We start from the raw sequence: 13,809 nt of genomic DNA, 5'->3' as shown, positions 1-13,809 counted from the left end.
AATCCACTCAACTACCGACCAGTATCCCTAACCAGTGTTGTAAGCAAGGTATTGGAAAAGCTGATAAGAAAAGTCTGGGTAAATCATCTAGAGGAGCACAGTATGACCACAGAAAGACCGTTTGGTTTCGGAAAGGGAAAATCATGTTACTAATTTGTTGAGCTACTATGATAGAGTAACAGAAACATTACAGAACAGAGAAGGATGGGTGGACAGTATCTATTTAGATTTCAAGAAAGCATTTGACAGAGTACCGCACCAAAGACTTTTATGGAAACTGTACCATCAAGGAGGAATCGAAGGCAAAAATACAAAGAATTACTAACAGACTCATGTAAAGAGCTACAAGAAGAACTAAATAAACTTTATGAATGGAGCAATACATGCCAAATGGAATTCAATGTGGTCAAGTGTCATGTAATCAAGTTTGGTAAAAGTGGAAAAAGACCTGATTGGGATTCTACGTTAGGAAATAAAACCCTACACACATCAGAAAGAGAGAAGGACCTAGGTGTGATTATCAATAACAGACTATCTCTGGCTGACCACATCAGTGAGAAGGTACGGAACATGTATACACTGCTTGCAAATATGAGAATAACATTCACATACATAAATGAAGACATGCTAAGAAAGATAATAACATCATTCATCAGACCAACCATGGAGTATGCGTCAGTAGCCTGGAGTCCTCATCTCAAAAAACACATAGAGAAGATTGAAAAAGTTCAAAGGGCCGCTACAAGATGGGTACCAAGCTTAAGGGATCTGAGCTACGAAGAAAGGCTAGAAAAACTGAATCTACCTACACTACAAGAGAGAAGGAAAAGAGGAGACATGATTACGCAATACAAATGCATATCAGGGAAGGAGAAAGTAGACATAAATGATTACATAACCTATGGGGAAGCATCAGCAAGAGGACACTGCAAAAAACTGCATAAAAAGAGAGGCAGTAAAGACGTAAGGAAATTTAGTTTCCCAAATAGGTCAATTGATCAGTGGAATGCACTGCCGAATGAAATAGTGTGTGCCAACACAGTTCATAGATTCGAGGATATGTACGATAAAAATGGTTTAAGACACAGGACAGTACAAGCTTGGACTCATTCCTGTAAAGATACAATTAGGTAACACACACACACACACACACACACACACACACACACACACACACACACACACACACCATCCCCATTCGCGGACTTCGTCAGCATGATGGTGAGTTAATTCTGTCTCGCTCCGAAAATGTCTGGTCCTGTAGTGCACCTGTAGTATGGAGTGATACTGATGTTCATACTCTTCCTGTCATATTTTCTTCCACCAGCTGGCCACAGGAGAAAAGCGAACCGTAACTCCAAAGAAAAAAATGGAAAAGAGAAAAGGGAAGGAGGTTGAGAGTGTGCAAAGGAAGGAAGGAAAGAAGAAAAGGATGCAGAATTTAAGGGACGAATAGGGGAGAATGAAAAAATATGGAAAGGACGCAAGGAAAGAGAAGGAAAGATGTAAAATGAAGGATCTCAAGGAAGGACGGGAAGGAAATTTGCAACAGTGAAAGAAGATAGGAAGGAAAGGGATGAAGGAGAACAGTGACAAGAGAGAATAGAATCAAAGAGGAGAAGAAGGGAAGGATGAAGGGGGAAAAGTGTAGAAAGGGAGAAGACGGGGAATAAAAGTTCAGGAGCGAGGGAAGAAAGGGAAGAAAAGAGCTGAATAAGAAGAAAAAACAGGAAATATGTATACTTTCACACGGGTGTTGCTTCCCCCCCCCTTTCTCTCTCTCTCTCTCTCATTCGTTCGTTTTGCTTTCACAGTTTTCCTTCCATGTATTCCATTCAAATTTCCTTATGATATTTCTTTTCTCTTCAGTTTTTCACCTTTTTCCCATGATTATCATTCTCTCTCTCTCTCTCTCTCTCTCTCTCTCTCTCTCTTTAACCTTTAGTCAGTCCTTTCCTTCCCTTTTCACCATCTCATACCTTCTCCCCCTTTTCTCATTATATCCTCATTTATTCCCTCCTATATTTCTTCCCTCCCAGTTATTTATATTTTATCACTATCCTTCCTCATCCCAGTCATTTTATCTCCCTCTTTAGCATTTTCCCCTATTCTCTTTGGTCTTTCCCCTTTTCGCATTTACTCTTGCATGTGTAGTAGTCATCGGAAACTAGCGAAGTTTAGAAGTTAGTAAGCAGTCAGTAACACTGCATACCTACACTACCGCATGCATCTTTCCCCGGCACGAAGAATGCGACTGCCGGTATTGGAATGATGTATGTGAACTTCGCCGCGATCGATAAAACTCCCGTACGAGAATGGGGACTTGGGAAATAAAGGTCAACGGTGGCTATTTTTACACGTGCATCGTTATTTTAGAGGGAGAGGGTGTTTTGGGCTAAATTATTCTACGGGTTCATGAGGGTTCTACACACCGAGGCCGCTTAGGGACAGTTTGTACCCGGTTAGGTAGAAACCATTTGAAGTGATGTGATCGTTTCAGGTAAAGCGAATATCTGCCTACTGATGAGTTTCCCACCTTCATGTTGTTTATTTAGCTGAAAATTTAAAAATTGCTTTAAAATGATTGAGTTCATGCATTTAAAGTTCGGAAAAGCAAAAAAAAAAAAAAAAACCTAAGGTGAAACTATTGTCCGGCGAGAGTGGCATCACCGCGAATTTACTGATAATGGTACTGGAGGTCGAATTAGGGCGCGGAGGTCGGATTTTCGACGATCAGAATCTTCAGCATGTTAAAGATGACCAGTCCAAGCAATTTCATTCCCCTCATAGCCGATATGTAAACTACAGCAGACTCAGAAGCATCATTTCATTGCTAGCGAAATATGGCAACTACCCTCTCGGTTGCCTCCCGCCCCCCTCTCTTCTCCCCTTCCTCCCCTGGGTGACGGAGTGTTCTGGGCCCAGTAGTGCTCGTCCAGAGTTAGGAGGTTGAGGTTATGCTGCATGTCTCTCCCACGCTCTGGAATTTAAAGTGCCAGTGTAAGGAAAGGAGTGTAATCAGACCTTTTTATCATATTGGGAAGTGTGAGAGGCCTGAATTACGTGTCGATTGTGCCTGGAATCGGGCGGAAAAGAACGAAAAAGGCCCGAGTGGTGTTGGCTCATAACGAGAGGGTTCCTGTGCCGTGGAAGTTGTGGCGTAGTGGTGAGGGAAGACTGTGTGGGCGGTAGTCTCTTCGCTTCCTACCCTTGCTCCAGGACCTCGCATAAAACGCCCCATCAAGCCATTTTGCCTCCCAGGGTAAGAATTTGGCGTGCAGTGCGGCGTGGAGGTGCAGGTGAGGCAGTGGAGGTGGTGGTGTAGGTGGCAGTGGTGTTGGTGGTGGTGGTGGTGGTATGGGATCTCGGTCCACCCGCACTTCTCGGAACGAACTTATTTTCGCCTGGGTTCTTCTTCTTGTGTCTCCCGTCAGCTTCTTCTTTTGTCCGTCATTCCATGGGCTGGATGTTTATATACACACATCTACCGTCAGTATCAACTCCATCCATGATACCAGAGTTAAAACGAAGAAGCAAAGAAAGCATTTTTTTTTTTTTTTTCTGCGCTGGGAAATCTCGGACTGTCATACTTTCATCCTTCGGGGACGGGCGACCTTCTTCCACGTACTGAGCGCAGTGACCTTCGAGTGGATAATAACCCTTAGTAGCAGGGGGGCGCAGGGTTGCCGACAGTAGTTCCTTTACAGTGTCTCAAAATGTAGTTAGATCTTGGAGAACTTTATCGGTTAATGGGTTGAAATCTCGCATCACGTATAGTGTGAATTCCCGGAAGTGTGAAGCCCTACTATAAATGAACTGATGACATAACCAGTAGTTCCTGTATACGGTCTGTAATCGTGTGTAATTTTGCTAAACTTAATCGGCAAATGGGCTGAGACGCTGTGTAAATTCGGAATCCCAGAAGTGTAAATCAGATCGTTGACTGGGTGCTCCAGGTCAGTATTTCGTTACACAGCCGTAACTGCATAGAAAAATCATCGGCAGTAAATTAGTTTGAATGACCATGTGTAGCTTGGACCCCCCCCCCCGTCACGTGTAAAGGAATTATTGATGGGGGATGTGGAGTTGCAGCCAATAATTCGTCTACACCTTAGGTTAGAATCCCGTGTATATAATTTCTGGTTTGGAACTGCTCTTTGCGCTGGTTTGAAGCCTAGGCAGTGTTTGCCTTGACACGGCCGATGTGCATCGTGTTTCGTCTCAGAACTCCAGTGGTTTTAAATCACCTGGCTATTAAGAGACGCCAGATTCTTGATATACCGGTAGTTTCGCAACCTTTTCCATCCAACAGTTAGTGAGATCTTCATGGGGTAATCTGTAACGTTATTTTTAGTTTGGAGCCCCAGGGTGTAAAGCATTTAATGACCTGGAGTAACCTAGAAGTGTTTCTTGAGTGCTGCTGTAAACTGGCCGTTGCATTGCATGTTTGTATACATCCATCCCCTACACTGCGAGGCACGGGGGCCTCCTAAACTGATTAAATTCGTCAGTTGGCAGTTGGAATAGATAAGACGTGGTGATGGTGTTAATAGAAAAATTATTAAATAAGATGGGATAATCCGATGAATAACTGCACGCGTTGTGTTGAAATTCATTGTGCAACATCCCATTTCCTGTTTATCTCAAGTGTTTGACTCAGCATACACACGCAATGCCTGAAATGTCCCTGTAAACAATATCTGATTTTCTGAATGAAGAAATTAAAGTTTAGCAATAATCCAGTTCTTTTCTCTCATATATCAGATGCTGTCATGAAGCTAAGGATCCGTTGTCATCGCAAATCCGCCAGACGTAGATGTAATGTGGTTGTACACGTTAGTCTGTTAGGGATAAAATTAGCGAAGAGGTCGTAAAAGCATTGTGTTTGCGGGTATTAAGAGCTTGCATTTACGTCAACATCCGAGACTTAGCCGAATTTTGCTCCCATAAACTGACTGACGTGTAGTTTTTAGCTCCAGAGAGCACAAGAGGCCACACTTTAACAGAATCAAATAGTATACAGATTACAGTGTTGGTACCTGTATTGAAATGTCAGATTTGAAAGGGTTCTCGTCGTGTATATGTGCTAGTATTATAACTCGAGACTGTTATTTGCAGGAAAAATAAGATTTACGTTTTGAAAGGGCTGGCCCTCCTTCGTTTGTATCGTTTGTAAAGGCTCCAACATGCTAGCATGCGTCGGCCTTTGCCGCTCAGTGGCGACTGTCCACGCTACTCAAATTCTGGCAGTGTCCCTGTTCAGTCCCATATCTCTGAGGTCACACCGTGACCCCGTCCCAGGTCTTTTTTGGTCTGCCTCTCGCAACCCTACTCACAACGTTCAGTCATTTATTTTTAGGTGAATGAACAATGTTTGCCTGTCGGGTTTGGTTAGGTTGAGTTCAGGAGATTAGGTTCAGTTAAATTAGTTAGGGCTAGGTAAGCAGGAAGGTTGAAAGGAAGGCTCCCAACTTGTTAGGTGCCGGTAAGGTTAAACTAGATAAGAGGAAGGTTGAACAGAAGGCTGTTATTCTGCTTGCAAGGTTTGTTACATTAGGTTGAACCAGAGTAAGTTAGGCTAGCCAAGAGGGGGGTTGAACCGAAGGCTGCACGCCTGCATTGGAGCCAGCCAACTATCTCCTTGCTATATATAAACTAGAGAAAACACGCCTCAAGGAACGCAGTTGGTTCTAGCCCATCGCCCACCCCACCCCACCCCACTTGCTAACCTTCCCACAACCTCCTCTTTACCCCTCCCCGTTTCCATAACTCTTCAGCCCCCACCCGCACCGCCCCAACCGCCAACGCAAACTCCTCCTTCACCCATCCACACAACCCCCCTTCACCCATCCACACTAGTCAAAACTCCCTTTCACCCATCCACATAACCTCCCTTCATCCGTCCACACAACCCCCCTTCGCCCATCCACACACCTCCCCATCACCCATCCACACAATCCCCCTTCACCCATCTAGACAACCCCCAGTCCACCTATCCAACCCTCCCACCCTTCGCCACAGCCCCCCCCCCACCTTACCAATCCACACAGGCCTCCACGCATGCAGACAACCCCGTTTTTATCTTTCCACCTCATTCCTCCCCACCTATTCTTCTAAACAGCCACTTATCTTCATTCTCCCATTCCTATCCACGCAACCCCATGTTTTTCCCACAAAACCTCCAACCCCATCTCATGCTCAACCCACACAATCCCATGTATGCAAAATCCACTCGTCCAGCCACCTCCACCCAAACATCCCCCACATTATCTCGCAGCCCGACCCACACACCTCACATTTACACACCCTCACCAACATACCTCACATTTACACACACCTACCAACATACGGTACAACATACCTCACATGTACACACCCTCACCAACATACCTCACATTTACACATCCTCACCATCATACCTCACATTTACACATCCTCACCATCATACCTCACATTTACACATCCTCACCATCATACCTCACATTTACACATCCTCACCATCATACCTCACATTAACACATCCTCACCAACATACCTCACATGTACACACCCTCACCAACATACCTCACATTTACACATCCTCACCAACATACCTCACATTTACACACCCAGTCAACATTCCTCACATTTACACATCCTCACCAACATACCTCACATTTACACATCCTCACCAACATACCTCACATTTACACACCCTCACCAACATACCTCACATTTACACATCCTCACCAACATACCTCACATTTACACATCCTCACCAACATACCTCACATTTACACACCCTCACCAACATACCTCACATTTACACACCCTCACCAACATACCTCACATTTACACACCCTCACCAACATACCTCACATTTACACACCCTCACAACATACCTCACATTTACACACCCTCACCAACATACCTCACATTTACACACCCTCACCAACATACCTCACATTTACACACCCTCACCAACATACCTCACATTTACACACCCTCAACAACATACCTCACATTCTACAAGTCCACGCACACAAACTTACATACGGTATATAATTCCACCCACACTTTTTTTTTTTTTTTTTTTTATACCTTACCCACCCTAGCTTCATTACCTAACCCCTTGCACACACCTGCATATGCATAGCTTCCACCCGTTGATCCCCACCCACCCAATCCCATCTCTGTAAATCCAGCCACTCAGTCCCCATCTTTTATAAATCCCCATACGCAGTGTCTTACGTTCCGTCTGTGCAATGTCTTCAGTAAAAATTCGCCCTCACAACGCTGTTATATAAATCCATGGACCCAACTCCACCTATAAAAATCCATCCATACAACGCCATCTGTAAAAATCTATCCATATTTTCCCTAATAAAAATTCATCTATGGAAGCCCACCTGTAAAACTCCACTCATTTCCCCATAACCCCATCCACACCCAACGCCCCATGTATAAACACATCCACTCACCCCGCCATAAAACTCCATCCCTACTACCCTGCCCATAAAAACCCACCCACACTCCCATTTGTAAACCCCACCCACACAACCCGACCTTTATAAATCTCCCCGAAGAACCAGCGACCGTATATGCAGTAAACAGAGATCGAAAACTTGTGCCCTAATGGTACGCGCCTCACTTGCCCTGCCATTGTCAACACCATTAACTCTTATGTTTTGGCTCGCTGTTTGATCCCGGACAATTCTGGGACCCCATGTGCTCAGACCCAGCCATAAAAACCAGGCATAAAAATAATTACCGGTACCTCTCCCCAGCCGTACAAGGACGTAAATGCCTTTATAAGAGATGAAAAAAAAAATCAGTTTAATTGATGATCCTAAGGTTTAATTGGACATTTATGTGATCTAAACCTTCCACAAAACCGTACCAATCGTGTTTCCAATTAGCCCCACATATGGTAAGTTACCTGTATTGGTATTTGTTTATCCAAGACGTTACTAAGACGTCTTTGTACTTCCACTATAACAATAATGTGAGTAGTTTATTCATCCCTCGAATGACCAGGATATGTGATATTAACCATCCGTAAAAATGGTAAGGGTTAAGTGATTACACTGGCGTGGTGGGTGACAGACGCAGCACAAAGGCGGAAGTTGTCCCATCTCGGTTTATTTACGGTCACTGTACACATCCCTTCCTTTACAGCCCCGCACACACCTCTGCACCCCTTACTGTTAACACACACACACACACACACACACACACACACACACACACACACACACACACACACACACAAGCGCGCGTGGCCCCGACTACCAAATTCCTCAAACCTCTAGTCTCGGGGTCACTACTAGCCGAACCCTATCCACATGCACAAAGCCCACAGATCCACCGTAACCATTCCATGCATGATCCACAAACCAGGGTTAGGATCATCAGAATCACCAGACAGACTTCCACCAAACACTTTCTATCCAATCAGATCTCCATTCTTCCATACTGTTCGCCCACACACGTCCTCATAAACTTGTTACCGGCACCGATGTTTTCTCGTCCATGGTTTTCTGCTTGGGTACATGAGTTTTACCGTCTTGTATATACCGTACTTTCATTTATCCCCAGTATTTCAGTTTCACAAGTTCATATGGTACACTACGGTATCCTTAACCATTGTAGCTATTAACCGAATTCCATATTGGCAATATTCTCCATCCACATTTCCAGTTACTCGTTTACATATACGGTGCGCTGTTCCTTTCCGTCTGCGTTATTTCACTTACGGAAGTCCACATAACGTTATGTAAATCATATATCCACGTCTTTACAGTCATTGTCTACCACCTTAGAGTTGTTATGCCATCCGCAAGTGCAACTGCTCGGCTCCATCCACATTCTCAATCGGTACTGCTATTCACGACACCGCCCCCACTGTCCACAACTACCGTCGACCAACCACATCCCTATAGACTAACCACACGATCCTATCCTAACTACCCTAAAATGTCCTCTTACCATCCACAAAGCGCCGTCCTTCCTTGCACAATCCCAAACCACCCTCTTACCAGCCACGCTCGTCTGTCCTTAATAGGCTATCCCAAACCGTCCCCTTACTATCCACATTTCGTTCCCTCCAAGGATAGTTAGGCTGTAACCAGGCACTTACAGCTACCAGTCCCCTCCCAGTCTCTCCTCCATTTCTCTCCATCTCTCCTCATTCTTCCCTGTTCCATACTCCCCTTCACCCTCCCTCTCACCCCTCCCCCCCCTCTACTTTCACTCCTCTGACATCGACCCCTTTTCTTTTCCTCTTCTCGACCCTCTTTCTCTTTCCCGTCACTCCTTCCCCCTTTTTTATTATTCTTTCTCCTTCCCCTTTTCCGTCCTCGTTTCACTTCCCTCGTTCCCTCTCCCACTCCTTCCCTGTTATTTTCCCATCAGTCCACTCTCCCCGTCCTCTACCCTCTTCCTTTCATTCCCCATTCTCTCCCACCCATCCCCTTTTCCTTTGCCTTCAGTCCATCTCTCCCTTCTTCGCCCCTCTCCCTGTTTCTCATCCTTCTTTCCCCACTATTGTCTCCCGCTCCCCTCCTTTCTCCCTTTATCTCTCTTTTCCCCCCTACTCCACCACCACTTCCTTCCCATTTACCTTCCCCTTCTCTACACCTCCCTTTTTTCCCTTTTCCTCTCCTTTCCTTCTTTTCTCCCCATTCTCTCCCACTAGGCTACTCTCCTTTCTTCCTCTCCCTCATACTCCACCCTCACCACCACCACCTTCCCTTCGTTCCTCCTTTCCCACTCCCGCTCCCCTCCTTTCCCTTCCGCTCCTCTTCCCCTCCATTGTGAGTGAAGGTATTGGTATGATAACACTGGAATTCCCTCCCCTTCCCCCCACCCCTCACCTCTTACTCTGAGCTCCAGCAGTGCTTGTGTGGATAGAGGTTGCTTTGATGATAGTTGGCGTGGATAGGAGGGGACTTTTGTGTGGATGGATAGTGTGTATAGGGGGGGACTGTGGATAAATTAGATTGGATAGGAGGCTGGATTTATGGGAGGAATGTGTGGATATGGAGAGGATTGTGATTTTATGGGCAGGGATATGAAGAGGATTATGGATATTTTGTTTTCATTGGGGGATGTGGATTGGAGGTACTGTAGTAAACATATTGTTTGGTTAATAATGGGGTTTTGAGCGAATTTATGGACGATTTGATGGTTGCAGATTTCTCGGTGGATTGATGGACTTTTGTGATTAACATATGGATAGTAGTGGAGCCGTGTAGGAGTACAGAGGTGAATTTGTGGATGACTAGTGTGGATAGTAAAGGTTTTGTCGGGGGTTAAATGTGGTTAGGATAGTATGGTACGATAGTGGTTTTGTGACTGGATAATATTGAGAGCAGGAAGGGAAACTATGGCTGGCAGCTTTTGTGGATGAACTATATGAGTAGAGGGCACCGGTATGGTAAAGTGGCATTGTGGATAGTGCAGGGCGTGGCCTTATGACGCGAAGTTGTCGGTTACCGGGTAGCCTAATTATTTTCACTGACTTGTGGATGATCCTCGTCTTGATGATGATTACGATGATACTGTATATAGACAAAATTGCTTGACCCTAAATATTTTGTTTCCCAATCCCTCGCCTTTTTTTTTTTTTTTTTCTTTTTTTTTAGGGGGTTGTTAGGGTCCATTAGTACCGTAACTAAGTACCGGTATCCTACCTACACTTCGTTCTTCCTCTTTAGTATGATCGTGTGTATGTGTGTGTGTGTGTGTGTGTGTGTGTGTGTGTGTGTGTCTCATTGATATTGCCAGATGATTTTATATAGCCCATGGTAGGTCTCTCGCAAGTGAGTAGGTTAAAAAGTCTTCATTCTTTCGCAACGGTAATTTAGCGGGTACCGTAACAGGCTACTGTAGTGTATTTTTTGACACCGTAAGGCCGTTTTAATATTCAACTTGAGATCTACTCCTGGAGGATGAATTTATTTTGTTTTTAATCGACGTGTTTTTGGCGTTCATTACATCTGGGAGGCTCAGTGGAAAAGAAATAATACCGGTACTAGTAGACCTTGTATGAACCATCATGCTGATCTTTCTGTATTTGCACTGGCCTAGTTTTTGGTAATTATGATTCTGATGTGTTTGCTGCTTTGTTCTTTTTTTTTTTCTTATATTGTTACCGGTATATTAATGGAGAAATGCGCCAATCAAGATCTGTAAGCTAAAAGTGATCCCCTGTTACGGTAAATATCATTCAAGCCAAAGTAGGTTAGAGCATCATGTTAAGACCAGCCTGAATTGTCTCTTATTTTGCTCTTAACCCAGTGTTCTTGATTTTTGCTCTGGTACAAGTGCATTAATTAGTGAGGAACTCAAGAAATGCTTTGTTAGTGTAATTCCATCACTTCTCTGGAGATTAAGGTTGTCAGCCGGTGAATTATCAGCTCTCTGCTCAGTTTGCAATCTTTCATACTATTTTAATCACTTTCGGGGACTTATCGTTGTGGAGGGGTTAAGGACAACCTTCAGTAACCCCTCACCACCAGGGGTCCTTCCAGAGTTGAATAAAATCGTGTGGTGGTTGCCTGAATAAAAACGAGAAAGAAATCATCGAGTGGAAGGAATTACAAGTGTTTCCTAGCCTCCCGTAACTAGATATGTTTAGTTCTAATTGCATCGTGTTACGGGATTAATGGCTAATGGTCTTTGTACAGGTTGCGAGGGTGTTTAGAGTGGAGCATTAAGAGGGTAATGTATAACGAGGGGCGGGTTTTTAGGCCAGTTCCACGTAATGATAAGGTACCGTACAGGGGCGGGGAAAGGGGGAGTTGAGGATGAGGGGTAGCCTACATTATCGGTGTGGGAGGCCAGGGAGATGAGGGGGAGAGTGGGTAGGTTGGGGAAGATGGGGAGGGGTAAGGGAGAGGGGGAGGGGGAAGGAGGTTGAGGGGCGAGGGGGCACTGGGGAGGTGAGGGAAGATGAGGGTAGAGAGGGCAACTTTGATGTGGGGACAGGGTATTGAGGCAGAAGAGGAGGAATGGGTGATGACCAGGGAGGGGGTGTGGGGAAATGGGGAGTTGAGAGATTTAGGAGGCCTTGGAGGGGTTCCTGTGTGGGGTTTTACCTAAGGATGAGGGAATAGGGAGTTGAGGGGGAAGAGTTGGGGTTTGGAGAATGAGGGGTGGGGGCAAAGCAAAAAGTGAGGGAGGAGCCTGTTTTGAGTAAAATGGCGCGGAAGGTTGATAAGAGAGGGGTGGAGGTGGAGTAGAGGGGGTGGATTGTTGAGGCCAAGGAGGTGGGAGAGAGGGTCTACGTGCAGTATGAGGATGAGAGTAAAGAGGGAGGATTTGCGGAGGGATAAGGAGTGGAGGGGTGGGGAGGGGCCAATGTTGGAGTGGCAGGGAGGAAGGAGGAGGGGGAGAGGGGGTAGTTTGGGGGATGGGGGTGTCAGAGAGGAGGAGGGGGGCTTGCGGGGGGTGGAGGTTTTAGGGACAAGGGAGAGCCTTGTGTGGAGAAGGTGGAGGGGGGGGGGGTTGAAAAACAAGAGGAAGAGTGGATAATGGACTCTTGTGGAGAGGGGAGGGGTGTGATGTGACAAGGGGGGTGGGTCCGAGGGGAAGGGGTTGGAGATAAAGAAGGGGATGGTGGAGAAGATGGGGAAGGACACATGAGAGGAGAGGAAAGAGTGAGGGAGGGGATAGGGGCATGTGGGAGAGGGGAAATAAATGGAAGGTAGGGAGGAGAGGAGATAGTAAGGAGGAAGAGGATGGTATGGAGGTGGAAAGGGAAGATGGGAGAGGGGTTTACAGAGTCTATAGAGGTGGGAGATTAAATGGAAGGTTGGGAGGGGAAGAAGGTGGTATGAGGGTGGATGGAAGCTGGAGATAGAAGAGGGGGGAGTGGTGTGGGGAGAGGATAGAGGGGTGGGGGCAAAGCAGAGACATAGAGGGAGGAGCCTATTTGAGTAAAATGGCGTTGGAGGTTGGCATGAAAGTGGGGTAGAAGAGGCGGGGTTAAGAGCTGGGGTGATGATGCTCTTAAAAAAAGAGTAGAATGAAGGTGGCGTCCAGGGGGTGAGGTTAAGAGGCGGAGATGATGATGATGATAGGAATGAAAAAGAGGAGTGGAACAATTAGCGTTGTTTGGAAGGCAGTGTTTGGATGTATGATGAAGAGGAAGTAGTAATAGAGAAGAGTAGAAGAGGAGGATGGGAAGATGGGGATGGAGAGGAGGAGGAGGAGGAGGTAGGGATGCAGAATAGGAGGAGGAATAGGTACCGCAGTAATGAAAAATATGATGATGATGAGGATGAGGATGATGAGAAGGAGGAGGAGGAGGAAGAGCAGGAGCAGGAGCAAAAGAGATGGAGGAGGAGGAGGAGGAGTCAGCTTTGAGGGGAGTTGAAGATAGGGGAAGGGGAGGTAGGAGGAAGGGAGGAGCTCTGTTGCCAAGGTAGTGTGGGGGAAGGAGGGGAAGTGACGTGTGTGTGTGTGTGTGTGTGTGTGTGTGTGTGTGTGTGTGTGTGTGTGTGAGAGAGAGAGAGAGAGAGAGAGAGGATATTAACCGAGAGGGGGAAGAAAGAAGAGATATGAGGACGTGCAGTCGAGATAGAAGAAGAGGAGAGAAGGAGGGGAGAGGGGGTGTTGGAGGCAATGGGGGACGGGGGTAGTAGTTGCCTAGGGCGGAGCGGGTGTCAGGTCCAAGCATGAGGTGGGGGGGTCGTGTTGAGAAGGGGGTAGAGGGGGGGGAAGGGTGGAGAGAGATGTGGGGTAAAGGGGTAGGGAATTGGTTGGGGTCATGTCCAAGCGTGGGGTGTGCAAGGGAGGGGGGGAGAGGGTGATGGAAGGGATTTG

General features: G+C 46.1%; 1 long non-coding RNA gene across 1 annotated transcript in view; it reads left to right on the top strand.

Moving 5' to 3' along the window:
• Positions 1-2,953: 2,953 nt before the first annotated feature.
• The window catches only part of LOC145404678 (uncharacterized), a 61,664-nt gene continuing 50,808 nt past the window's right edge, over positions 2,954-13,809 (top strand). The window contains exon 1 of the long non-coding RNA XR_013898213.1: positions 2,954-3,000. This is a non-coding gene — a long non-coding RNA (uncharacterized LOC145404678). The remainder of the gene's footprint in view (positions 3,001-13,809) is intronic.

The sequence above is a fragment of the Coenobita brevimanus genome, chromosome 64 (genome assembly GCF_032717465.1).
Source record: "Coenobita brevimanus isolate Jiangsu-jjx chromosome 64, ASM3271746v2, whole genome shotgun sequence".
NCBI lineage: Eukaryota > Metazoa > Arthropoda > Malacostraca > Decapoda > Coenobitidae > Coenobita > Coenobita brevimanus.
This window is presented reverse-complemented; position numbering and strand designations above follow the sequence as displayed.